Source organism: Gorilla gorilla, chromosome 5 (genome assembly GCF_029281585.2).
Source record: "Gorilla gorilla gorilla isolate KB3781 chromosome 5, NHGRI_mGorGor1-v2.1_pri, whole genome shotgun sequence".
In the NCBI taxonomy this organism is placed as follows: Eukaryota; Metazoa; Chordata; class Mammalia; order Primates; family Hominidae; genus Gorilla; species Gorilla gorilla.
Window position 1 is genome coordinate 157,199,854 of NC_073229.2, and position 4,156 is coordinate 157,204,009.

At 39.9% G+C, this 4,156-nt stretch overlaps 1 pseudogene; it reads right to left on the reverse strand.

The window, feature by feature from the left end:
• Positions 1-2,432: 2,432 nt before the first annotated feature.
• LOC101128116 (large ribosomal subunit protein uL23-like) lies at positions 2,433-2,902 on the reverse strand (annotated as a pseudogene).
• Between the last annotated feature and the right edge of the window lie 1,254 nt (positions 2,903-4,156).

Below are 4,156 nucleotides of genomic sequence, written 5' to 3' on the forward strand. Positions count from 1 at the left end.
GGGCCTTGTCAAGCACTTGGTTGGATTCAGCATCGCTGAAAGTCAGCCCTTAATTCTGACTGCCCTTACAAATGTAGGAGAGCAGCCAGTTTCAACACATGACTCTCGGAGTTCATTTGGGGTTTTGTCGGCAGAGTGCAAAAAATATATATATTTGTTGTTATCGGTTGAGTGTGTAAATTGGCATTTTTCTAGATGTTATATGGCTATATAAATTATATCTGGATATTAAATTATTGGCACAGCCATTTGCAATTTTGAAGAAACTAATTAAGTCTAAATGACTAATTCCCAGTTGCAGAGTCATGAACACAAAATATGATTCATGGAAGTAGGCAGCACTTCACATCCAAGACATGGTAACGCTTTATTTGTGTGCATTTAAGGAAGACGGTGGCAGGAGTTCATTTGCTGCACCTGTTACCAAAAGTTGTGAAGGCAAGGAAGAGCCTGGAATTGTCTGCACATCATGCCCATTGGCACTTCAGGAATGATCGCTGATGCCAGCCCCACTCTGGTAACCCTGCTTCTGACAGCCTTGTCATGACTCACACACAATGAGCACTGAGCATGAAGAAACTGAGAGGAGGGCCTGAAAACCTCCACAGAAATCAGGGGTAAACAAAGGAGGCTGTTGAGATGGGAGTAGAGAATTTATTTTCCTTTCTGTTTTATAACAAGTGATAGGCTTGCATTTACTGATTTAAGAATATTTACAAAGCATATATATTATACTTGTTAGTTTTGCTTCTGTATTTGAATCAGGAGCTATCTTCATCACATACATAATTTTTTTAAAGCACTGAGTTTTTCTAAAAAATGTGATGCTTAGGGATCATATAAAGGATGCTTAGAATTTGTATAAAACTCTTGGTTCCTACTGTTTTGTAACTCTCCATCTGCTCTTCCCATTAAGTAAGAAAACATAGAGCAGAGAAGCATTGCTTACTGAAACTGCTATGTAGGCAGTCATGTTTTATTTTATTTCACTGCTCAACATTCATTTTCCTTTTTAAAACAGCATCCTTACTGCTATAATCAGAGGCTTGATGTCTTCTAGTCAAGGACAAATCTAGACCAATCAGTTGCCCTGCTTTTGAATGTGAATCTTGAGTAGAAGAATAAGCAGTATGTTAATGGTTAGCTTTCCTCCCTCCTGATAGTGGGGTCCTCAGCAGCCTTTGCCAGCTGGGAGACAACTGTGGGAGCTCCTGCTTCTGAGCTTTGGGAACTGACTTACTTTCTGTGTATTCTGAAGCATTGTTCTTCATCCTTTGATACATTTTGGACCCCTCTTCACTCCTTGATTTCCTTCCAATGAATTTTATGTCTGTAGTTTTCAATTACAGAGATTTCACTGATACATTACTTATAATTTTATTTTAAAATTTTCACTCAGAATGCAAATGATCATGATGCAAGCGAAGTTATGAAATAAAAGCAAATCCCTCATAAGTATTATGCGTTTATTGTTAATAACAAAATATTTAAAATTATCTCACAATTGTTGGAACCAATATGTCAGAAAACTGTGGTTGAAAAATACTGATATCTGGCCTTAGAAGCTAGCACCTAATGGCAACCTGTTTCCAATTTTTCTGTAGAGATGGTTTCTGAGATCTAGAGACCATCTGTAGAGATGGTTTCAAGCTTTAGGATCTGGGAATTTAAGACAACATAATTATACCATTCGTAGGAACCTACTGGAGTGAGAAAAATTCTACCCAGGGGAGCCTTTGGCTAAGCTGAAATGAAAATGGGAGGAAGGAGACTAGGGTGTATGTGGGAAAGACCGGAAGAAGAACTTCAAGGATAAGGTCGGAATAGGTTGAAAGGGAATACACAGTTTTATCATACTGACACTTCTTTGGTGTGTAAGTAATGTTCCTGGGTTTTCCAGGTGGTAAGGCACTAGGTAGGTCATTCATTCACTATGTAGGTTACTTTTTTTTTTTTTTTTGAAGTTCTTGTCCTTTATTGGGCAAGGGGTGAGGGAAGCAGACAGACTGGTTGGACATAGTAGATAGGTGTGTGAGGACAAATGCTACCCAAAAGTCAGCCAACCTACACTCCCCTGAAATGGATGCTAATGCTCTTCAAACTCTGGGCAATGGTTTCACACACAGCCTCTTCCAGGGATAAAAGAAGGGGTTATTGTAAAGCTTCTTGTTACCTTCAACCATAAAGGCAAGTTCTGAATTCTGGTTTTCCTGGGACACTAACTCTAGTCACAAAGATCTCTGGAGTGATCAAGCATGGTGGAGTGGCAGGGTGAGTGTTTCAAAAGGATAAGTAGAACAGGAATCTTGCCCGAGTCCTGTTACAATGTCAGTGCCTGTATATGGCTTCTCAGTCCAACCAGAAATTGACAGAGAGGCATGTATACAGTGAAAAGATATACATATATTTAGGATTAACCAGCTGCATTCAGTTTAGATGATCCCAATTTTGTTGGCAACATCCAAAGCATCGTAATCAGGAGGCAGTTGAACGTATGCCTTCTTCTCTCCATCAGGCTGAATCAGGGTGTTGACCTCGGCCACATCAATGTCATAGAGCTTCTTCACAGCCTGTTTGATCTGGTGCTTGTTGGCTTTAGCATCCACAATGAACACAAGTGTGTTGTTGTCTGTCTTCTCCGTGGCAGACTCAGTGGTCAGCAGAAACTTGATGATAGCATAGTGATCAAGCTTGTTTCTCCTGGGAATGCTCTTCTGAGGATATTTGTGCTGCCTCTGGAGTCGCAGTGTCTTGGGCCGCCAGAAGGTGGGTGACGTGCGATCTTTTTTTGTGTGTATGTGGCTGTGGACACCTTTCAACACTGCCTTCTTGGCCCTTAAAGCCTTCACTTTGGCTTCTGCTTTGCAGAGGCAGGAGCTTCCTTCTTCACTTTTGGCACCATCTTGTTTCATGGTTACTTTCATAATGATAGTCACTATATAAGAGAATTGCCTCACTGAAGAGTCTGCTGAGATAGCATTCATTTTGTAGACGAATGGCCACACTGTTGTGATCATAGCTAATTGAACCCACTTGTGAGTCGCTAACACTGGGGCAGCCAATCTACAGTCTGACCAGTGGCCTATAATGATGGCCTGCTATGCAAAGCTCTTTTTAAGCAGGAAATAATCGTCATTAGCTAGGACAAACCTTCCTTTATCTTGGGCATGTCAATAGTGAAATCTATGAAGCATGGTATTCATGTGGTAAAGAGAGTGTAGCTGTTAGCAGGGACCATGAAAAGTCAAAGCTCTGAATAGGCTGAAACTAGAAGTAAGAAGAAAACATAAAGAAAAAAAAATAGGTGAAATAGACAAGCAGACTTCAATTTCTGTCAATGTGGCAGATTAGAAAACCTGAAAACCCTTCTGTATTGCTGGATACAATATAACAAATGTCCATTTAAATGTCTAACTGAACTTGCAAGAATATATACATACATAAATGCCTACATGCATATAAGCACACATCTATGTAGACATAAGGAAATCTTTGGAAGTTAGAAACCAAGAGGAAAATGAAAACCAGAACAGTCAGAGTTTATTTTGCAGTTGCCTGGGGGTATTTTTCAATCTTAGTAGCCAAGGACTTGGCTTTTACATGCCTTTGGAAAGAGGATATTCAGCCTTAAGTTATGTTGAGATAGAAGTTCTGAGTCTTCTGCGTAAAGCCAGGGCTACAACCTCAATCAAGTGGTGTATCAGAAACAAACTGCCTGTCAGGATAGGCATTTTTCAGTCATGGTTTTCTGACACAGCAGAGAGGATGACATGGAGGTTTGTCTGTTTTGTCCTGGGGTGAGGATGGGAAATGAGTCTCCTTGGTTATTTGTATCCATGCCTTCTCCCTTTGGCCCTTGATTTTGAGATTTGAATTTACTCTTTCTGTAGGGTCTGGAAGCCAAAGCTGTGAAACAATGTTGTAGAAGTAATAATGTCCACTTTCTATAATAATTTTATGATAATTGTATAGTTATGTAAAAATAACACAACTCTGGAGGAAGACACATTCTCGAGATTCTCTGAAGATAAGGTCACAATCCAGATCACAAACACACTCAAGTAAGCACTTCACCATGAGGAAAAACTAGCAGATGACAGCAAATAGCAGGAACACACCAAAGAGAAACAAAGGCTAGTAGTGTTTTAAAAACGAT